The following is a 12839-nucleotide window of genomic DNA, read 5'->3' as shown; positions in this document are numbered from 1 at the left end:
GTGCCTTTTCCATTCTTTAGGACATTACCACTGCTGCCTCTGGAGCTGTCATTGCTTATTCTCCTAAATTCCTGATCAGAAAAAACACGTGTACATCCTCTCCCAAATGTCCCTGACAAAATTCCATTTTCAGGTCTGTTTACTGACAGAAAACAGTCCAGTGATATTAGAAGAGATAATGTTTGTGGTCAAACAGGAAAGGATAAAGCACCTGGTATTGACAGTATTTCATCAAAATTGTTAGAGTGGGGTCCAGATGTAGTTAACTGTCTTTGTAGTTGACTGCACCTCTCTTCCCACATATAACAGTCAAAATTTTCAGCGGTTACAGTCTATGTAATTAATCTCATTTTAACATTCCTACCAGTCACGTTCCATAATATTGGAATATTTTTTTAAATGAGGGTATTTATTTTGCTGAAATTATAGGTGAATGATGCTGCTGTCTGCCCCAGTGAAACTGTTTATGTTTATACTACTGAACCAAGTGAAATACTGTCTCAGCCCTAAAATGAGAGAGAACCAATGCAGTTTCTGTACAGGTCATTTGCAGAATGTTACTGAAAAACTTTGGGAGGGACAAAAGGAAATTAACATTACATTTATGGACAGTATGGCCACTACAGACTCATTGCATCACTCAGCAGTGTTGCTACTGATACCTCCAGGATAGGATGTCTGAGGATTTAGTGTTCCTAGAGTAGGAAATGTTCCATGGGTACATTTAGCTGTGTGAGGGTGTAGCAGAGTGGGTTCTGCAGTTGCCTCATATCACAGAAACTGGCTCTGATTCTACTGGTAGTGTATCTAGCATGCTATTTGTTTGAGTTCCCTTCACCAACATCCTTATAGTACTATGCAACAGCCTTATTTTCAGTGTCACCCGTGCTTCAGGTCCTTTCATCAGGACTTGAGAGAAGCAGAGGTCTTTTCTTGTCTGAGGCCTCTGTGAGACTGGGCTCAACTGCCCTTTTACTTTCCTTTCTGATACTTCTTTCCTGTGTCTCTTAATCAGCAAACCCAGCAGCCTGATTAGGTAATTACCTTTCACTACCCCCATTCAGATTTGTATGGGGGAGCTAATTTTGTATCAGAGTGTAGGATCACCTATTAATTCTTTGTACTCGGCTAAAGCAGTTCCACAGTTGTATTACAAACTGATTTTCAGACGAATGGGAATATGCCAGTGATGTTTTCTCTGACCTACATTAGCTGCTTAGAACATCAACTAGATGATGACAAAGCTGACTGGAGCCAAAGTAGGAGGTGTGACATTTTAATATTTAGCTTGAGTATTCAGATTATATTGCCTTACTTGCAGAGACTACCAACCAAGTACACTTAATGTTGGAAGAGCTGCAAAAAACTAAAGAACCTATGGGATTTAAGATCAAAGATTATAGAAACGAAGTTATGCATGCCTCCTATAAAATATAAACAAATGACCTGCAAACTCTGACTATAGATAGCAGTAATATTGAATGGATAAGTAATTTTATCTGTCTGGGTAGTAGATGATTGACAGCAGGAAATTCAATATCCAAAGCAGTCATGTGTCAGATCAGTCTTATGCTGAAGATAAGGGATAACAACTCTTGTTACATGGATCAGAACCGTAGCTGTTAAAAACAGAAGAGAAGAGAAAACTGAATGGTTTTCTGTGTCAGACTTATTATATATTCTTAACTCCAGTCAAATTGACTTTGTCACCAACAAGGTGATACTTAAGTGATCCTGTCAAATTGTATTCTTTCATCAGAGAGCAGATAACTGTAATGGTGGGGTCATGTCCAATAGGCAGAAAAAGATATGCCTTGATAGAAGTTTTATAGAGTTGAGATAGAAGTAGAGCACTAAATGAACTCAATTGGAAAATGTAATTTTGACGGATTTCAGAAATCTAAATTCTCCTATACTGATTCTTGCAGAAGGGAGAAAACTTGCAAGGGATTGTTCAAGATGGATGTCCATTTTGTGCAAAATCATGGCTCTAGCATAGCCATATGAATCTGCTGCTATGATCTTTACATTTAATTTGGAATGGATTTATTTTTATTTTCATTTTAATGCCCTCAATTTTAATTGTTAGCATCATTCACAGGGTTTGCCTTATGTTTTTCTCTCTCTCCCTTATATGCTACTACCAAGCTTTGGAAAAGCACTAAGGCTTTTGTCTGTTTTATTATGGGTTTATGTTGCCGTTTTTAATAAAGTTGTTGGTGTAAATCCCAGAGACAATGGCATGAGTCCTAAGACAGGATCTATCAGTATCTATAAAATAATATTATGACATGTTCTTCCTTTCTTTTTGACCTCATGTAGCCCAAATTCTCAATTTTGATCCATATAATCAAATAATGCTGGGTATATTTACCTTTTGAAAATAATTAATATTTCTTGATACGCTATTTTTGTAATATAGAAAATTGTGAACACAAATTGACCAGGACTTAGCCATTCAAATCTATCAGAATATGGCAGCTACTTGTTGTATTACATAGGCATATTTTTGGGTGCTGACTAGTCTCAAGCCTCTTATTATTTTTAAATAGCCTAAATAATTGAAAATGAAATAGAAATCAAATTAACCTCTATTTTGTGTCTTAGGCATTTAACATATTAGGTCTCTCATATTTCATAAGCTTCAGGGGGTAGCCAAGTTAGTCTGTACAGAGTAAACTTAAAAAAAAAAACTAATGGGGTGGTAGCACTTTATAGACTAACAAAACATGTAGATGGTATTATGAGCTTTCGTGGGCACAGCCCACTTCTTTATATCTGTGAACATGAAAGCTCGTGATACCATCTACATGTTTTGTTAGTCTATAAGTGCTACCAGACCATTCGTTTTTTTAAAGTTTTTTCATATTTCATATTCATCTAAATTGGGGAGTGCTAAATCAGTGGCAGAACTGGAAATAGAACCCAAATCTCTTGACCCAATTAAGCCACTATTCCTCTGACTTAACGTATGTTTGATTATATGCCCATTCCTTCTTTGTACACTCGTGTTCAGATGTCAACACCAAGTTGCAGATTTAGTATAATTCCAAAGGCTACTCGGTCCAAACATATGTGAAACAGATGTTATTTGAGGTGCAATGTAATTTGGTGGAATATTGGAGACTTCTATATGCTGGTCATTTTCTTCCCTCTCCCTTTGTTGCCACTTTCTGCATCTTCTTTCCAAGTACACTCATACTTTCTGATGTACCTCTCACCTTTTACATTCCTCCTGGTATTGCCTTACTTACCTGTACAGGCAGTCCCTGGGTTACGTACAGGATAGGGACTGTAGGTTTGTTCTTAAGTTGAATTTGTATGTAAGTCGGAACTGGTACATATTGTAGGGGAAACTCCAGCCAAACATTTCTCCAGAGCTCAGTTTTATTCTCCCACACCTCACTTCCCTCAGTCCTTTATTCTCAAGCTGAGTTGTCTGCTGAGAAAAGCCGCTCTGCGTCTCCCTGGTCTGCTGGGGGGCACGCTAGCTTCGCATCTCCGTGGTCTGCTGGGGGAAAGCAGCTAGTGCGGGGCTGCCTCACCCCGTTTGTAAGTAGGGATCCGATGTAAGTCGGATCCATGTAACCCGGGGACTGCCTGTATATGGCTAATTGTTTTGCCCTTTAATTAATAGTAATTTAAAATGTGGATCTAATGAACAGTGACTAAAACCAGTAACATGAGAAAATTCCATTTTATTGTATCTTACAGATTCCATTACAGATTTGCTGATTTTACCAATGAGTTTGCAAATGAAAGTACAAAACAATTAGACCCCTTTCTTTAAAATGATTACCAAAGCTCTTTAAAGTTCGATGTTTCACTTTATATTTGTCCACACTGAAAAATGTGACCTGTCTTTTAGCCACTTACTGATCCATGAAAGGATCTTTCCTCTTACCTCAAATAATTTACATTAAGAGCCATTGATGAAGGACCTTGTCAAAGACTTTCTTAAAAATCCAAGTACACTGGACTGGATCACACTTGTCCAAATGCTTGCTGACACCCTAAGAGAATTCTAATAGATTGATGAGGCATGATTTCCCTTTACAGAAGGCCTGTTGCCTCTTCTTCAACATGTCACATTCATCTGTGTGTCTAATTCTGTTCTTTACTAAAAACAATGAGGAGTCCTGTGGCACCTTAAAGACTAACAGATTTATTTCATGGGTCACAACCACTTTGTGAGATGCATAGGTGAAATCTATTCTTTACTGTAATTTCAACCAATTTGCCTGGTACTGAAGTTAAGCTCTATGGCCTTTAATGGTGAGGATCACTTCTCGAGTAAAAAATGTGACGTTATATTGGCCATCCTCCAGTCATCTGAAATAGTCCCTGATAGGTTGCATACCACAGTTCAGCAATTTTTTATTTGAGTTTCTTCAGAACTCATGATCAAATATATTCTGGTCCTGGTGACTTATTGTGGTTAATTTATCAGTTTGTTTCAAGACCACCTCTAATGACACCTCAATCTGAGACAGTTTTTCAAATTTGTTACCTAAAAGGAACGACTCCAGTGTGCAGGTTGGACCTCTCTGATCTGGCACCCTCGGGTCCTGACCAGTTCCATATGAGGAAATTTGCCAGACCAGAGGAGGCCCCCTGCTACCGGCTCCCCAGACCACGTTCCCTCTCCGCTGCCAGTCCCAGCCTACCTCCTTCCCCCCACACCTCCCGCCCCCATGCTGGGCTGCTGCGACTCTGGCAGCCCAGACTGTCCCAGCCTCAGCCCCACTATCAGGGCTGCAGTGTCCCTGGCCCCACTATAGGCTCCGAGCCACCAGCCCTCTTGCTGCTGGGGCTCCTAGCCAGGATCTTGGTCCAGGAACACCTGTAGTGCTGGCGGATGATGGATGTTGCCAGATGAGGGAGTCCCAGTTTTGGAAGGTCCAACCTGTATGAATCTCTCACATCCTTGTCAGTGAATACCAACGCAAAGAATTCATTTAGCTTCTCTGCAATGGACTGGTGTGTCTTGAGTTCCCATTTTGCATCTTGATAATGAAGTAAGCCCATTGCTTTGTTAGCAGGCTTTCTGCTTCTGATATAATTTAAAAAATGTTGCTGTTAGTTTTTGTGTCTTTTGCTAGCTGCTCTTCAAATTCTTTTTTTGTCCTAATTATACTTTTATTTGCTGGAGTTTATGTTCCATTCTGTTTTCTTCAGTAGGATTTGACTTCCAGTTTTTCAAAGACAGCTTTTTATTTCTAGCCACCTCTTTTTCTCGGCTTAGTCAAATTGGTATGCACAGTATTTTAGTCCTCTTTTTTTTTATTTGAGATTTACATATAATTTGAACTTGCATTTATGATGTTTTTAAAAAGTTTCCATGCAGCTTTTAGCTATTTTGCTCTTCTGACTGATCCTTTTAATTTTCATTTAACTGGGTTTCTCATCTATGTGTAATTGCCATTTTTTAAACTATTATGGTGGGTTTTATTTGGTATACTCTCTGCTTTCCTCCAAAAAAATGTTAAATTGATTTACATTATGGTCACTATTTCTGAACAGCTCAGCTATATTCTCCTTTTGGACTCTGTGTACCACTTAGGACTAAATCAGGAACTACCCCTCCCTGGCAGGCTTCATAACCATTTGCTCCAAGAGGCAAATAGAATACTAAGAATGGAAGGGACCTTGAGAGATCGAGTCCAGTCCCCTGCCCTCATGGCAGGACCCAGTACTTTCTAGATCATCCCTGATAGACATTTACCTAACCTACTCTTAAATATCTCCAGAGATGAAGATTCCACAACCTCCCTAGGCAATTTATTCCAGTGTTTAACCACCCTGACAGTTAGGAACTTTTTTGTAATGTCCAACCTAAACCTCCCTTGCTGAAGTTTAAGCCCATTGCTTCTTGTTCTGTCCTCAGAGGCCAGGAAGAATAATTTTTCTGTCTCCTTCTTGTGACATCCTTTTAGATACCTGAAAACTGCTATAATGTCCCCTCTCAATCTTCTCTTTTCCAAACTAAACAAGCCCAATTCTTTCAGTCTTTTTTCATAGGTCATGTTTTCTAGACCTTTAATCATTCTTGTTGCTCTTCTCTGGACCTTCTCCAATTTCTCCACATCTTTCTTGTGGCGCCCAGGACTGGACACAGTACTCCAACTGAGGCCTAATCAGCGCAGAGTAGTGTGGAAGAATGATGTCTCGTGTCTTGTTCACAACACATCTGTTAATGCATCCTAGAATCATGTTTGCTTTTTTTGCAACAGCATCACAGTGTTGACTGATATTTAGCTTGTGGTTCACTATAACTCCTAGATACCTTGCTGCCGTACTCCTTCCTAGACAGTTGCATCCCATGCTATATGTGTGAAACTGATTGTTCTTTCCTAAGTGGAGCACTTAAGGTTTGTCCTTTATTAATCTTCATCCGATTAACTTGAGCCATTTTCTCCAATTTGTCCAGATCATTTTGAATGATGACCCTATCCTCCAAAATAGTTGCAATCCCTCCCAGCTTGGTATCATCTGCAAACTTAGTAAGCGTCCTCTCTATGCCAATATCTAAATGGTTGATGAAGATATTGAACAGAACCAGTCCCGAAACAGGCCCCTGGGGAACCCCACTTGTTATATCTTTCCAGCAGGATTATGAACAGTTAATAACTACTCTCTGAGAATGGTTATCCAGCCAGTTATGCACCCACCTTATAGTAACCCCATCTAAGTTGTATTTGCCTAGTTTATTGATAAGACTATCATGCGAGACTGTATCAAATGCCTTGCTAAAGTCCAGGTATACCACATCCACCGCTTCTCCCTTACCCACAAGACTCGTTACCTTATCAAAGGATGGTGTCTAGACATCATTAATGGTGTCTAGAAATGTTATCTCTGCATCCCATCTTGAGTTGACATGTTCCCAGTCAATATTGGAATAGTTTTAAATCCCCCATTATTATTGGGTTTGCTAATGTGTATCCAGTCTCATCTCCCTGTCAATATCCTGATCAGGTGTGCAGTATTATAGTCCTTCTGATGTTCGTTTTTTTATTATTTTATTTTATTCAAGCATGGAATTCGGGTTTCTCTGGTAGTTTTTGTTTCATATAAGATTTTTACTATATTTGACTCTATTCTTTCTTTTATAGATATTCCTGCTCCTTCATCAGCATAATCTACGCTGACGTTCATTTATAGTTGGTAATCTGGTGTTACTGTGTCCCTATGATGATTATCATTCCACCAAGCTTGTGATACCTATCACATTCTTATTTTCATTATATGTCTTTACAGCATCTAATACATGAGTGGACACTGCCATAAAACAAGTAATGGTAAAGAATGGAGTTGAATTCAATACCAGATACCTAAATGCATTCAACAGTACTCAAGGAGTTAAAAAGTTCAAACATGGGGCTGGATTTTCCAGTTGGCTAAGTTCATTTTGTTCTGCTCATGCAGTATAAAGTGAATTTATCCCTATTTGAGAAATCCCCTGGGGACTCCCACCTGTTTTGTGAAAAATTTCAGCTTCTGTAAAGCCAGCATTGTGGCTTCATCATGTGCAGGACTATAATACTGCACACCATCTTCCACACTAGAGCTGGAATAAGGAGAAGGCGGCATGTCAGAGGATGAAAACCAAGTTCTCTTCCACCTAATTCTCTGCTGATGGAAGGCATTATACCAGCAGCAACTTCAGGCTTAAGTGATGCCAGAGCCCAGCAGAATGGAATCAGGGAACAGTGACCTATCGGGGTTCCCAAGGGAAGTCCAGGCAACAGTAGAGGAACTGCCATTCAAGGGCTTCAGACTCTTCGCTGGGTCCACCAGTGCTTTTTTCTAAACCTTGAAGGACTCTCGGTCTACCCTCAGAGCTCTGAAGATACACATTCCTGGAACCAAGAGAAGACTGGGGGATTATTTAACCAGACGTACAAGACTGTTCCTTTCACTCAGCCTCAAAGGTAATGTGACAGACGTGGATAGTGCCAAACTAGATGCAGGCAACTTGTAGGCCAGCTGTCAACTTCACAACCCTCAACATCAATACAGATCGTTTGAAGGATGGGTTGAGGGCCGGATGGCCCTGATCTCTCCCAGGCACCATCTGAATATTGCTACTCCATTTGGCAACTACCTAGCATTTTCAGCCTGGAATGCCATCACAATGGACAAATGGGTGCTAGAGATTGTGCAGACAAGTTATTGCCTCCCCCTTTTCATCTACCCTCCTATCCACCCACCCATCCCATCCTTCTTCATGCACCCACCTCATGAAATTACTCCCATGTAGGAATTGAGCCACCTATTGCAGCTCAGGGCAATAGAGTATTTGCCTCATCATCACAGGGGAAAAGGTTTTTACTCCCACTACATTTTGTTACAACCAAAAAAAGGGAGGATGGAGACCCATTCTTGACTTGAATTACTCAACTGTTTCATTCATGCAATGTTTCAAGATGGTAATTCTGTCCACAATAATCCCTGTTTTAGAGAAGGGAAACTGGTTCTCGACCCTTGACCTAAAAGATATGTACTTTCATATCTCAGTACACCCAGCATGCAGAAAATACCTGCAATTTGTGTGTCACAACTGCCACTTCCAATACAGAATACGTCTATTTGGTCTGTACGCAGCCCCTTGAGTATTTTCCAAAGTCATAGCGGTGATAGCAGCACACCTCCACAGGTGAGGAGTGGTTATTGGTCTATACTTGGACGATTGCCTTTTAAAAGGCTTGAACTATGATGACACAGAAGAAGCAGTTAGCATCACCAGAACCCTCTTCGACAAGTATAGCCTACAACTAAATCTCCAAAGGTGCAAGTTAACCCCAGTGCAACAGTTGGAATTCATTGGTGTTCACCTCAATTGCATGTTGGCCATAGCATTGCTCCCTCGTCCGAGGTTCCTAGTTATTATGGATCTGGTAACAACAGCACAAAACAGCTGGCAGATCATGGCAAAACTTTTACAGCTACATTTGTAGTCCAACACACTGTAATACACGAGACCACTTCAGACATGGCAATGAACAGTATACTGACCACACTTTCATCACGTCGACAAACACTTTTCTATGCCAACCAGATTAAAACAGTCACTATCGTAGTGGACAAACCAACACAGTGTTTGCAATGGTGTCTCATCTCATCCCAATCCACCATTGGTAATGATCACCACAGATGTGTGTCTTCTTGGTTGAGTAACTCGTATCAATCAATCAAGCAAGCACATTGGCTTCCAGAGGAGTCCAGACTTCATATAAGTCTCCTGGAACTCAGAGCAGTGCACAATCCATGCCTACACTTTTTTTCAGTTAATTCAGCACAGAACAGTACAACTTTTTATGGACAATCTCATGAAAATGTGCTATATAAACCTGCAGGGTGGCGGCCCAATCTTTCCAACTATGTTCAGAAGCAATCCAGCTATGAAAGTGATGCATTCCACACAGCATTTATCTCAGGGCCACCTACTTGCTGGGCAAGGACAATATCATGGCAGACAAACTCAGCAGACATTTTGCCTTAAATCACAAGTGGGAAATCGATCCCAAAATGCTTGCCATGGTTCAAATGTTGGGGATACCCCACAATAAACCTGTTTGCAACCAGTGTTAATGCCAAATTCCCATTGTGTTGCTCTCGAGCAGGGATCGATGCTCAGTCTTTAGGAGACACTTTCACAATAACGTAGGATACACCCCTCATGTACGCTCCCCCCCCCATACTATTTCTCCATCACGTACTCCTCAAGGTAAAATAGGTCAGGGTGATAGTCATTCTAGTAGCACCCAGTTGACCCAGACAGACTTTGTGCCTGTACTGCCTACACAATGACAACAACTATGTCACTTTCCATCTGCCCCTCATCTTATGCAGAACCAGAGTCATTATGCCACCCAGGTACACAGACTCTGCAACTCTGGGCATGGCTCCTGGCTAGCTCACATTGGTAGAGGTATCTTGCTCTGTACCCATACAGGAGATCCTTTTGAACTGCCACAAGCCATCTACCAGAAAAACATTTATACAAATGGCACAGATTCTATAGATGTGTGATGATCAGCATGTGCTACCTATCTCAGCCTCCCTCCCCCATGTCCTCGAGTCTCTTTTATTTCTCAGAAACACAGGCATTGCCCTTGGTTCTTTAAAGGTACATTTAGCTGTAATAGCTGCATTTCATTTCCCTCTGGAAGATCACTCTATCTTTGCCCATCCCTGCATCAAGCACTATATGAAGGGTATTCAGAATACATACCAGCTAATAAAGACCACAACTCCAGCTTGGGACCTCAACTTAGTATTAAGGGCACTAAACAGGCAGACCATCTGAATGCCTGGCCACTTGTTCACTGTTACAGCTATCCATGAAGGTAGCCTTCTTTGTAGCCATTATAAGACACTGCTTTCATAATTCCCCAACTAGAGGTGCAGTGGCATCTCAAGCACATACGGTGGAGCACCCACAGGTACAACCATCTTGAAAAATCACAGTTACTGCACAATGTGAGTAACCTTCTCTTGTATTTACTGAGCAGACTATTCCAGTGATTCATGTAAGGGACAGAAATTGTGGGTCCTGTTCCCATTTCTGGCCTTGGCTAACATTTGTGACATTGGACAAACCAGTTTACTCAACTGAGAGTCTCAACTGGAGCTACTTTACGTATCTCTGAGTCTCTCCAGAACATTGCTGAAGCCAGGGATCAGATTACCCCTGTAATAGTTGGTATAGTGTCCCAATATTTTTTTTCTTTCAGCTCTTACCTTTCCCATTTTGCTTTATTCCAGCAGTTCAGAGCTATACTTGCAATTATGTTTTTATAAATTAAATAGCGTCTATATCTATGTAATACAGAAATACCTAACAAGGTGGATTTGGTGAATGAAAATTCTGGGGATAGGGACTATGTCTACACTGCACGGTTATTTCGGAATAAACTATTCTGGAATAGTTATTCCAAAATAGCTTATTTCGAAATAGCACATCTGTACTGCAAGAGAGCCTCAAAATTAGTCCGAGGCAAGCTTCCCTAATGTAGATGTGCTATCTCAATTTAGAGCCCCAGGAGGAATAACTTAGAATGGCTCCAGTGAGGGCATTTCAAAATAGCAGAAGTGCAGCTTCTACACCTGCCTTATTCCAAAATAGCTATTTCAGGATAGGCATTTTCCTTCATTGAAGGAGGTTTACAGAAGTTGGAATAAGCCATCCATTATTTCGAAACTATTTCAAAATTATTTTGAAATAACAGAATTGCTGTGTAGACGCTAGCACAGTTATTTTGGAATAATGACCATTATTCCGAAATAACTTTGCTGTGTAGACACACCCAGGGAGTACAGTGAAAGGAGGTTTAAGAGTATGAGGCTATGTCTACACATCAGCATTATTTCAGAATAACTGACATTATTCTGAAATAACTATGCTAGTGTCTACACTACAAGCCTTTATTTCAAAATAATGTTGAGCTGGAGGACTTCTTACTCCGACTCATAGTAATCCTCATTTCATGAGGAGTTAGGGAAGTCAAACAGTGTTCTTCCTTCAATTTCCTGCTGTATAGGCAGTGCCAAAAACCAGATTAGGCTATTTTGACTTCAGCTATGCAATTGACGTAGCTGAAGTTGTGTGGCTTAATTCTACTTTTGTTCCGCTGTGTAAACTTACCCTTATTGTCCTTCTATTTACCACTGGATGAAGTAAATTGGCAGTGAACTTTTTAAAAACAATTTTGCACTAACATTTCCAGTCCCACCAATTTGCACCTTTTTATAGGTATGAAATTTATTACACGGAAAAAGAGGGAACATGTAACTGTCTTTTTGTGTACCACATGCCTTTATTCATTTTCTTTTAAACTAATTTTGGTACATAACGTTCTAATTTGAAATGTAAATTAAATTAATCCACTTTGTGGGCCTATTAAGCTGTACACAAGTATTCTTAAGATTAGTCTGCCAAACAAACATAGGAGTCTAGGGATTTCTTATTATCATCTAGGCCATTGGATCATGACAGCAAATGAGGGCTAATTTTTCCTTAGAAAGGTGAGAAAATGTTATGTGAAGACTCCTTATAACCAAACTTACAACACCACCTTTTTCTAATCTTCACTTCCTGTACTCTGACTGGGATCTGTTCTTGCCAGCATGTGTCTGATGTAATGCAAGTAGATGCTAGCACCTCTAAAAAAGCTCAAATAGGATCGTTATCTGGAGTGATAAAGTGACTGTGGTGCTTGTGCAGGGTACAGTTTAAAGGGAAGCATGCCTTTTTATTTATAGCTGTTAGAAATTAAAGGTACAGATACCTGATCTTTTATTGCCCCTTATCTAAATAAAATTGAATTTAGACAGTCGTGCTTCCTTCTGCTAATCCGAGTTCTTAAAAGAGAAAGTATCTGTATAATCAGGATAGTTTTATTTTTGCATGCATTCTTTTATCATGCACAGTTTGGAAATCGACTTCCTTGTTCACTCACAGCAAGTAGGAAGCTTTCCCAGTGAAATGAACTGCTGCATAATTTAGTTTATTTAAAAAAAAAGTTGCTGACTTTGATAGATACAAAGATAACCATCGACACTTGAATGGAGAAAATAAAGCAGTGCAAGAATGTCTTCAGCGTCATTGTCTCAATTGTTCCTGGCTGCTTTGGAAAACTTCAACTGCATTAAAATTGAACATACTCATTTATCAATTTTCACTGCTCTTTCTTAGGTCCCAGAGGCAAAAGTAAAAAAACTGGCCAGTACCCTGCCAGTTTCATTCTGCTAATCCTTTTCAAAATTACGAGCAAGCACTGGAGCTACCTGCACAAATGCAGAACCCAAGAAGGGAGGCTGGGAATGGGATGAAG

At 40.1% G+C, this 12839-nt stretch overlaps 1 protein-coding gene across 14 annotated transcripts in view; it reads left to right on the top strand.

Annotated features, from left to right (window-relative positions):
- Positions 1-12839, top strand: part of UMAD1 (UBAP1-MVB12-associated (UMA) domain containing 1) — a 164542-nt gene that overhangs the window by 111864 nt on the left and 39839 nt on the right. The window contains exon 5 of one of the 14 annotated variants that reach the window (XR_016348965.1): positions 7116-7934. The exons of the other annotated variants lie outside the window; for them this stretch is intronic. The gene's annotated coding sequence lies outside the window, so the exon portion shown is untranslated. The remainder of the gene's footprint in view (positions 1-7115; positions 7935-12839) is intronic. 14 annotated transcript variants of the gene reach the window in all.

The sequence above is a fragment of the Pelodiscus sinensis genome, chromosome 2 (genome assembly GCF_052426305.1).
Source record: "Pelodiscus sinensis isolate ZL-2025 chromosome 2, ASM5242630v1, whole genome shotgun sequence".
NCBI lineage: Eukaryota > Metazoa > Chordata > Testudines > Trionychidae > Pelodiscus > Pelodiscus sinensis.
Note: the sequence above shows the minus strand (reverse complement) of the source record. Positions and strands in the feature narration are given on the sequence as shown.